Here is an 11689-nt window from a genome sequence, read left to right as displayed (position 1 = left end):
GCATATTCACCCATGAATTATTAGGGGTCATCCCGCGAGACCGACACCCACGAGTCGTAGGGCCCACAAGTTCCACACTGAAAAATAAGATCCATAAGTCAAACAGCCCATGAGTTCGACACGAAGAGAATAAGGCCCACGAGTCTGACACAAGGCAAGCAAGGCCCACTGGTTCAACACTAATAAAAAAAGGTCCACGAGTTGAACACTAGGCAAGAAAGGCCTACGAGACAGACGATACATCATAGGTCTCATGGGCCCTTGTTTGCGTAGTGTCGAACTCGTGGGCTGTATGTCTCGTGGGCTGTATGATTTATGGGTGTCGAACTCGTGACGCGCACCCACGTACTTTACCTACACCACTAGCATTTCATGATAATCAGATCATCGACAGACATTATATACTTACATACTTCTGCCTTCTTTCGTAGAAAGTACCACTCATTTAAAATATCCGTGTTAGATAATATGATAAATTATATTCGTAACAAACGCAAACAGAAAAACTGACCAGAAATGAATGATATTTATTATATTCGTATAAGGTTAGCGCATACCTAAAATATGCAAGTATAGGAATTTAATGCTTCCTTGGAAACTAGATATCCTGTATACCATAAGAAGTTTGTTACTTAATTTTCTGCCACACAATTACTGGCATGCGGTTGAATTATTTTGAAGATGTCAAGCATTAATCACCTTTGTACCCGATGCTACCTGATTTTTAGAAAGAGAATATCTCTTGAAACTGTCGAAGAAGAGAAAGATCGTTCATAACACATGGTTAGACGTTCAGTAGATTGAATGATGTACACGTATATTGAATGAAATTAATTATCTGCTTACAAGGTAGTATTGATTATCGACCGAAATGTATCAATAATGTTGAATTCGATGTGTCTATCTCTCGAATAATAATCTCTTTGGGTTTCCGTCTTTTCCGTCAATCTTCAGAAATATCACCAAAAAAAAAAAGAGTTTCAGGTGTCTTTATCATCAGTATACAGTAGAGCATTTATAGTGTGAGATTGTCTGCTTACTATGTGATATATAGAATATTGATCGAAAGGAAAATGGTATACTCCAGTAGCTGAGTTCCGAGTGCCTATCGATTCAGGTCATAATTACTGTAAAAAGATGGAGTGACCTCATTTTCCGTCAGCCTTCTCAAGAAATGAAATATGTATACGTATGTGCTATCAGTGAATGTTAATTTGTGATATTGCCCATAATTTTTGAAAATGTAACAATTTGTATATTATGTGGAACATAACGTGGCAAAAAGAATACCTCGACCAGTTCTTCGTTGGTTTGTGAATCAGAGGCGATGGAAGTGCACTCAGTCACGCATGGCGGATACAGTGTACTGGTATTTCATAGTCAGGTTCTACGCGTCTCCCCGATCCTAAGTGTGTTGACTGCCTAATGAAAACGATCATTGCCCCCAGTAACAGAGAAGTCGATCCGTTTTCACAATGGAGTGGGGGGGGGGGGGGGAGAGAAGGCAACTCTTGGAAGATGTGTATGTGCGAGGGAGCGCAGCGACCGAGCGGGAGAGGTTGTGGGTGTATGCACCCCTCTCACACGAGGGAGATTTTGCATTTTTGGACCTGAAAATCAGCGATCTGGTGCACGTTTTTAGTGAAATTTGATTTTTTTTTTCATATTTCTCAAACAGCAATTGTGCGGCATTCTGGAGTTCCTTGTGAAGACTTTTGTGGAATGTCGGAAAAGTTTCCCTATTCATTTGAATCCATCTGGTCGTGTGGAGCGTTGAGAATTACTTATGGTGGTTGACAAAAGTGGTATTTTTATTTAATGTATAATCTATATGACGGAGACGTTATACAAATGATTTACAGAGCCGGTTCTGTGTGTTGTTTCGTGAACATAAATGCCCATTACGGCTCGCTTTCACTGAAATTTGACTATGGCTGCATGAAAAAAGAATTTTGAGCCTCAATCACCATTTTGCATAAATAGTTTAATACTGCTTCTTTTGGGGGTTAATGGTGTTTTGCCGATCTCATATTTTCCTCTATCATGCAGATAAACGATATTTACGTATACTCTATTTACAAAGTAGTTTGACGACATGCATTAATTTTACGTATTTTATACTCTTTAATATTTGCAAAGTTGTTTTCTGCAAATAAAGACACTTTCCCAGATTTAAAATAAGTTTTATTTTGTGCTGCTTATTCTGTTGGAGTATGGGTTGATATGATAATGACATTTCACATACTCTGTCCAATAACCCCCGTTATAACGAAGTCCTCGGGACCGACAGTTTTCGATTTGTTATATCGAAAGTATATAAAGATGTATAACTTATTTTATTTCATTTATTTCAATTTTCAACAAAGAGTATCTCTCTACAAAACAGTATGAAAGAGCAATAAACGTACAGTGTATTCTTCATACATAGATATTATGATATACACACACATTTAGAAGGCTATATCCATAGATACATGCTATCTATTAAAATATGTTAAAAAAAAACAATGTTGAAATAATGCAGGCCCGGGGAAGCTGAAGTGCAGAATTCATCATGCGTTCCGCTCAAAACCATTATTAGTAAGATAAAGTAAAGTAAGGTAAGTAAAGTATCGAAAACCCCTCAAAGGCTTTTACAAGGTCATCTTCGTGCAGCAAGGACTGGGGATCCCGATGGAGGCATAGCGAGACGATTTGGGTCAGCCTCATTGCTTCAGGTTGTCATCCTTCTGTGAATATAAAAATCGATATTATGAACTTAATTCATCTACAGATATTCCAGGGCTATAGCAGATTGATACTATACCACATTGAACATTAGATACACAGTTCGTTTAGTCCAGATAGGTAAATCATAGTTACTGCAATTATAATGCATTACATACCAGTACTCTATCTTGTCAAATAGATACATCTAAAATTCTTATTACAATAAAGAAACTTGTTCCTTGTTTCTGGGGTTTATATGTTGTATCAAGACAGACAGGAAAACAAACATAGCAAAAAGACAAGAATGTGTAGAAACTTTAGCATCACTTTAAAGATTACTCTCAAAAGTGGTACTCATGACTAGAATCAAATAATCGCCGTTGGCTGGCATAATATACATATATATATATATATATATATATATATATATATATACATATAATTATGTATATATGATATTATTTGTCGATCATAAATTTTATGAAGAAGCGCATAGTCAAGGCTAAAGGCCATCGTTGCGGCACACTATACGACTTTCGGTCCCACGACTGACCGACATTATACTTGTACATCACAATAGCGTGAAAATAAACTCCCTTCTTTTTTTTTTCAGATCCAAAGTCGGACAGTCGTGCGATGTATTTTTATTAATTTCTCAATCAATCAATCAGTCAATCAATCAATCAATCAATCTATCTATCTATCTATCTATCTATTCATCCGTTGTTTTATTCATTTTCTTTGTCTTCCAAGAAAAGCAAAAGTTACCACAAGGTAGTTCGGGACATTTTCCTCCTAAAAAGACCCAAACAAAAACATGAAAAAAAAAAAACTCTTAAAATGATAATAAGATTATTCTCTCTCCCAACCCGTCAGACAGTATACAGGAAAATGCTGTCCATCTTACCTCCGAAAGGAGCACCCTTCCACTGTTTCCCCGGAGACATTCTTCGTGTTTGGCCGGAAGACTCAGGTGCAAGATTCATGACGTCATAATTGCATTAGATAGGTGTAAAAGGCAGCGGTCCCAATCATCATGGGATATCCAGGGCTGGGGAGAAATACATGCACCATACTTTCGAGTGAATGCTATTGAACTGGATGCTGTAATCGTCTGCAAACTATACATGTTATAATACAGTCGATCCGACCACACGTATTATCATGCATGCACTTACTAGTAACCTCGCTTTAAGTCGACCTCGCAGAGGTAGGAAAATTAAAAAAAAAAGTTAAAGAAATATCATAACACCTTAGATTGATGCAAACCTTACTGTGTGTTAATGTGTAAATCGAAATCCACGTAAGTCGAATGATTTTCTGTATCATAGTCCCTTTGTATGGATCAGATGCGACCTCTAGAAGCTGACGGTTATGAGGGTGGGTATGGTCCTTTTTAAGCCGTATTTTTTTTTTTGAAGTCACCGCATTCTTTTTTTATATGATTTAATTTGATATTCCGATTGTAGCCATTTTGATAAGGTAATTTTTGCGGTTACAGCTCGTTATTCCGAAGGTTCGTTATTCCGAAGGCTCTTTAGTCCGAAGATTCGTTATTCCGAAGGTTCGTTATTCCGAATTTCATTTTCGGATTGAACGAACCTTCGGAATAACGCCACAATATAATGTTCAGATTAACGAACCCTCTTTCATTTTCGGATTAAAGAACCTCTAGGTATAGGAAATTTGTGTGTTTCGGATTAACGAACCTTCGGAATAACCGTTCCTTCGGAATAGCGAACCTTCGGAATAACGAACAGCACCCGTTTTTGCAAGCGTTTCCATTTTATATTTTATCCACAATTCCATTACATCGTTATGTAAATTCTATTTGCGTTTCATTTCATTCATTCATTTTCAACAAAGATAAGTGGAAAAAAATTATTCCAAAAAGCAATCATATTCTACGTAAATCGAATATGATATAAACATAATAATTAACTGCATGTGAAGCCTATATATACGCATAATATCTATTATAAACAATAAATCATTATGAGAAGTGTTGGAAAAGGAGTGAAATAAACAAGAGAGCTTGATATGCATTCCATTAAACCGTTATTAATTGATGGGTATACCGAAAAAAAAAATACCAAGTATAAAGGGCAGAGAAACGTATTTGTATTAAGATAATTAATATGACAATGTCATATCGGACGTCGACAAAACAACCTCAACAACAACAGTACCTGGTAACCAGTGGCGTATCTAGGGGGGGGGGGGGCAAGGGGGGCACGTGCCCCGGGCGCCACTCCCCGGGGGCGCAAAAAAACGAAGAAGAAGAAAAAAAAAAAGGAAAAAAAAAACGAAGAAGAAGAAAAAAAAGAAAAAAAAAAGAGAAGAAGAAGAAGAAGAAAAAAAAAAAACTCGCCCGGAAAAGGGGGGGGGGGGGCAGAAAACCAAATCAAACAAGACCAAAAAAAAAAAAAAAATGATGCCGCCGACAAAATGACAATGTTTATTGTGTTCACACAAGAATTCCATGTTCTGTAAGTAAGCTGAAGTACAAAAATTTTCGGCTCGCTCGATGCGCTTGCTCGCCAAAATTTATATAAAAAAGAAGGTAAGAACAAAACGTGATGATGACATGGACAAAATGACAATGTCTATTGTGTTCACACAACGTCATGTCACTTTATATTTAGCAGGCAAATGTTTCACGGAGCAGCGGCTGCCATTTCTTTCGTTCTGAAGCGATCGCCAATTGGATCAAAAGAAGGCGCCAACGGTTTCGAACATAGGGGGGGGGGGGGGTGGGGCGCAAAAAACCCCCAAACAACCCAAAACAAACAAGATAAGAACAAAACGTAATGATGACGCGGATATATACAAATTTCGGCTCACTCGCTCGTACTAATTTAGAGTATTTTTTAAAGTCTTCAGTTTGGGTCGTCACTATATCTTGTAAGAATTGTAAGATTTAATAAGCAAAAAATGACAAGAATTTCATGTTTTGTAAGCTGAAATACAAAGTTTTTCGGCTCGCTCGCTGCGCTCGCTCGCCAAAATTTATCCCAAAAAAAGAGATAAGAACAAAACGTGATGATGACGCAGAAATATACAAATTTCGACTCACTCGCGCGTACTAATTTAGAGTATTTTTTAAAGTCCTCAGTTTGTTGGTATAAATCGTTATCGTCGTCACTATATCTTGATTAGAATAGTAAGATTTAATAAGCAAAAAATAACAAGAATTCCATGTTTTGTTAGCTGAAATACAAAAATTTTCGGCTCGCTCGCTGCGCTCGCTCGCCAAAATTTATTTAAAAAAGAGATAAGAACAAATCGTGATGATGCCGCGGAAATATACACATTTCGGCTCACTCGCGCGTACTAATTTAGAGTAGTTTTTCTAAGTCCTCAGTTTGTTGGTATTAATCGTTATCTATAAGGCCGTCACTATATCTTTATTAGAATTGTAAAATTTGATAAGCAAAAATGACAAGAATTCCATGTTTTGTTGGCTGAAATACAAATTTTTCGGCTCGCTCGCTGCGCTCGCTCGCCAAAATGTATAAAAAAAGAGTTAAGAACAAATCGTGATGATGCCGCGGAAATATACAAATTTCAGCTCACTCGCGCTTACTAATTTAGAGTATTTTTTAAAGTCCTCAGTTTGTTGGTATAAATCGTTATCGTCGTCACTATATCTTGATTAGAATTGTAAGATTTAATAAGCAAAAAATGACAAGAATTCCATGTTTTGTTAGCTGAAATACAAAAATTTTCGGCTCGCTCGCTGCGCTCGCTCGCCAAAATTTATCAACATTCATTACATTTAAATCACCCTCAAAAAGACATCATGTGGACTGTGTTTAAAGTCCCTACTGGGATGGGGTTGGGGTGGAACACTTTTTCAGAGATTAGGGGCGCAATTTTCGCGCTTGCCCCGGGCGCCGTCATCCCTAGATACGCCACTGCTGGTAACAAACACGCAAGGCCCTTTAAAGGTTGCCTTTAAAGGTTGCCTTCTTACAAAATGCAACAAGGAAGGGGGTGATTTGAGAAGGAGTCATGAGTTGAGATTGAAACGGATCATTTTTGACTGATGGGAATTGGAAAAGAAATTGCAGATGAAAAGCAACAAATCCTCGCACAAATCTCAAAATTCAGAGAGAGAAGAATATGCGCACTACTGGATAGCATCGCAATTGCGTTTGACGAATTGAATATATCATTGGATGAATGTACGAATTGCTCATTTTGATCATGATATACAACTTGCCAGATAGTTTGTATAGGATTCTTGATTGTTTTTTTTTTCTTTCATTCAAACGCAATCATGTCCCAGTCTCAAATCCTGATATATCTGACTAATCATTATTGTGAAGTTATTCCTCCAAGACCAGCATTGGGTTATACACTTTAATAACAGCAAAATATATTACTAGTATACAGTATACATATTGATTTTTTTTTTTTTTTTTTTTGTCACCTGTACACACGATCAAAATTAATTTGTGAAGTGATGACATCTTCAGGTCACTCAATTACATGGGGCCTAGATTAATTTATCAACTATTCAAGAGCTGTTATGCAAAATTCGACAAATCTTTGAAATTGCATGTTTTCCTTACTTTTACTAGTAGTCCAATTTGACCATATTTTCACTGTGGTGCTTGTCATATTTTACTCTTTTCAAATTAATTCCCCTTTGTGATGACTTGAAAGATAATATCGCATGTTTTCACTCTGCAATGATCGCGCGCAGTAACACTTGCACACGGGTATGATATGACGAACGGTTGCTTGCGCTACTTTACCTTCACCTATGTCTAGCCTATGGCCATGAATCATGGATGGGTGTTTTCACGTACAATGTACGTACAGTAGTCTGTATTTTAGGAACCACACATTCGTAAAATTGCGCATTGCTCGGAAGGTGTGTAAATGAAAGCGGCAAGTAAACGTAATTGCTTTCTACTTAAACTCCTTTGCCATATTCAGACCGTAACATAGAATTGATAGAGTCCCTTTTGATTATCATGATTGTGTGTTTTATCAGATTTATGTTTATTTTTCAATCCTCCAATAAAAATAATCGTACACGTTTACCTACGTAGTCCCATACCTTAGAATTTACGTAAGTGTCTGAAGTGTCATTATATCAGCTCCCATGGTCTATCTGATATCCAGCGTTTTACACTAGGGCCTACACGGCACATGGCATATGGCTCATTAAAATTTGCTCCAGAAACCCGTAGATGGAGCACCGCTATTCAATCACAATTCAATGCAAGCTACATGCTACATCACATGCAAGAGGAATCAAATCGTAATTTTAGGCTAGGCTTCCATTGAACAATGCTGAACTGCGGCATTGCCATTAGGCGATTAGAGGGTCTAGGATCTACAACATTATTATTGCTAGAGGTCTATGCCTGCACTTTTGGTTTGGACGGCCGGCGGATTTATGTATTTTTGAGCAAAATACCCAGTAGGCCTATACGTAGAATGTATGCCAACTTCGTACACACGCTGCGCTGTCGACTGAATCGGGCATGCAAATATGCGATGTGGCACAAAAAAAGAAAGAAAGAAAGAAACCAGGGGCATAGCATGTGGATTCATGGAGTGGGAAGGTGTGGCCCGACCCGGTTCAATAATAATAGTATTATCATGATTATATTCAAGAATCCCTGCAACGAATGGTGACAGAGCTCTTTATTTGGAATATTTTACTTATCTCTGTGTTTACTGAAAGTACACAGAGCTGGACGTGGAAGCATCTTGACTAGAGTCAGCTGTAAAGTAAAGGTCCTGTTTACCTTTGGTAGCAGTGATTAAGATTTTTTCAAGATATCGCCTTTCTTGCATATGTGTAGGTCTGTTGTATCACAAAACATCCTATCATATGATATTTTTTTTTGCAATAAAGCCTAAAATATAAGGAAATATCAGTATTTTTCTCAAACTGTAAATGTAGATGGTTTAGTCTGGAAACATCTTTATTATAACTATTGTTCACATGTAGTATATTTAACAATACCTGACATTGATTTTAAATTACTGATTCAAATTTTCACAGTGGTTGTTTCTATCCTTTATTCACATTTTAGAACCACTTTAAAGCACTAATGCGGGGTTTTTGTTTCATCTGCAAATGGTAAAGTTAGTGTTACTGATGTCTGAGCATGTGCCTTGATGCACATTCGTCGACATGTGGCTGACATTATATGTGAGCGTGCATCACAAAACAAACAAAAAATCGCACCCCTTGATTTTGCATGAGGACTCAAAAAAGGTGAAATGAGTCACCCGAGTCAATCTTGACTTTTTCATATTTTCTGAAAGAGCTTTCCTTCTTCTACATTATTCTTTAGTTTGGGATCATAACACGAATGGGAAAGTGTGTTTTCAGCAGTTTTTCTACAACCCTTTTTTGGGGGAACGGCTTGGTAAAGATTAAGCGCTTGAAATAGACCCTGTACTTCAGAGCCTCTTTTGGGCAAGTCCAAGATAAGGTCCCCTCAGAAGGCAAAATTTCATCTTTGCTCAATATTGACATGTTTGGCATCATTTTGAAGCTTATGAGTTGAAGTTTTGATTTCCATGGAGGAAAAAATGATATTATGTAAATTTATGCAAATTTCAAGGGCTTCATTTGCATATCTGTGAAACAGAGCGTTACGTATGGGACATTTATAAAAATTCATATTAATTCAAAGGAAAGCAAATAATATTTGATTAATATGTGGACATAAGAAGTTCATCACATAATTTAACTTGGTATGAAAATTTAGGGATTATGCAAATGATTATGCAAATTAGCTCGTGTCCTATCATGAGATGTCCCATACGTAACAAAATGAGGTCATTTTTTAGGGTTTTTCTGAAATTGCTATGGTTATTTTAATGCCCTTGTGGAAAGTTCTAATTTATTGTTTAGAGAAATTAAATACCAGAGAAAAAAGAAAAAAAAGTAAAAGAAATATATTTTATTAGGCATTGAAATAATGTTACGTATGGGACAAATGCGTTACGTATGGGACATCCTCATACATATTGCATGTGAATGCATGTAGCTAGCTGGGAAGGTCTCTCGGTACACAAATGGTCAATCATCCTGAAGAAAGCATCCCAACATTGTGGCTACTTTTTGAGTTATAGACACTTGAAACAATACATGAACTTGACTGAACAAATTTCAGAAAGGGGGAGGGGAAAATGGCAAAATACACAATGAAAAATCAGCATTAAAGGGATGGTATAGTTTTTTGTAGAAATGGGGATTTAGTTTTCAACATTTAAAGGGATGATTGGAAACCAATTATATGAATTACTTAAGAGCATAAAATCCTAAGACTAGAGGAATTCAAAGTTTATGTGATGGAGATCCAATTTGAAATGGTTGTGATATATATATATACATAAAGTAAAATGATTTTTTTTTTTATTGCAAGTGATACACAAATTGTCCTTATTCAGTTTTCAGTAGTAGCCACAACAAAATTCATGGGTATACATACTGAGGTGTGACTCGAATCAATGACCTGACTGCTAGACAAACATATGTACTCGATCACTTGGGTTCCACGCAGCAGGTATTGCTTATTAAACTTAATATTTCTTGTGTCAAGTTGTTTTTTATTGAAACTAAATGGCAAACTGCCCTTCATCAATGGAAGTAAACACTTTAAACTACCAGGTATTCAATTTTTCAGTAGTAACTATCCTGATAAAAATAGGGCATACATACTCAGGTTGGTCATAAAAAATATAGAATATGATTGAATGTGATTATGATGGTAAATATCTGGGGAATATTGTTCCTTTGTCAATCTGGATCAGTATTTGAATAATTTCAACCGATTCCACCTCAATAATTAAATGCAAAAATTTGTTTATGGGTATTTTGCAAAATTATTTTGCAAAATACCCATAAACATGCTTCTCCACACACTAAACGAATGGGGGACAAAGGGCATGCATACCCAGGTTGGTCATAAAAATATAAAAATATGATTGAATATGATTATGATGGTGAATATTTGGGGAATATAGTTTCCTTGACAATCTGGATCAGTATTTGAGTAGTTTCAACTGATTCAACTTCAATAATTATGCAAAATACCCATAAACATGGTTCTTCACACACTAAATGAATGGGGGACAAACTGTCCCATACGTAACTGTCCCATACGTAACACGTCATGTCTGTCTTTAATTAGAACCTGTAATTAGAGCTTTTTGCCTAACGACATGAAACTTACCTGTGATAATCTTGAGTGTTGTGACTTTCATCACAGTGAGTTACAAGTTGTAGAATGATATACTTTCAGAGAGTTTTGAGGTTGAAAAAAATGTTCAAAAAAACAAAATTTTTCTGGTCCCATACGTAACGGCACATATTTTCGCTTCTAGAATATAATTGTCAAGGTCATTTTTCTCAATTTTTTACATGATTATACTTCTCCTAGATATCAATCACCATGATGAAGTTCAATATGATCAAAGGCCATTAACACTATTTTTCAGGTCATAAAAGTCTCTGAATGTCCCATTCGTAACGTGCGCGTTATCTTGGACTTGCCCTTTTCTCAGTTCACACTTTTCCAAAGTGTGTTAGAGCACTTTCTTTCCAGTATTTAGGTAGGTTAGGGGAGTCCATTTGAATTGAGTTATACATCATTTTAAAGCTCAGAGTCTGTCTTTCAGAATCTACCCCTCACTAAAAATCCATTTCTGACGACTTTTTGTTGGTTTTGTGATGCAGGGTCACATAGTATGTGGGTTTGAATGCATCGTGGTGCATTGAGGATTAATTCAAGCAGACCCCCCCCCCCCCCCCCCCCCCATATTTTGCCACATTACTGGGTAGGGCCTAGACCTTGTTAAGGTGATGTTTTTTGTCTATTCCTGTACTAGCCTATGTTCCAGGCGCATGATGCTTTAATTCAGCCGCCCAAAACTGTATTCAGATGTGATGATCACGACAATGCCAGCTCCCAAATTGTAATTTACCTTTGATATCATACAC

This window comes from Diadema antillarum, unplaced genomic scaffold (assembly GCF_040938485.1).
Source record: "Diadema antillarum isolate AM-2024a unplaced genomic scaffold, OU_Dant_1.0 scf00000014, whole genome shotgun sequence".
In the NCBI taxonomy this organism is placed as follows: domain Eukaryota; kingdom Metazoa; phylum Echinodermata; class Echinoidea; order Diadematoida; family Diadematidae; genus Diadema; species Diadema antillarum.
This window is presented reverse-complemented; position numbering follows the sequence as displayed.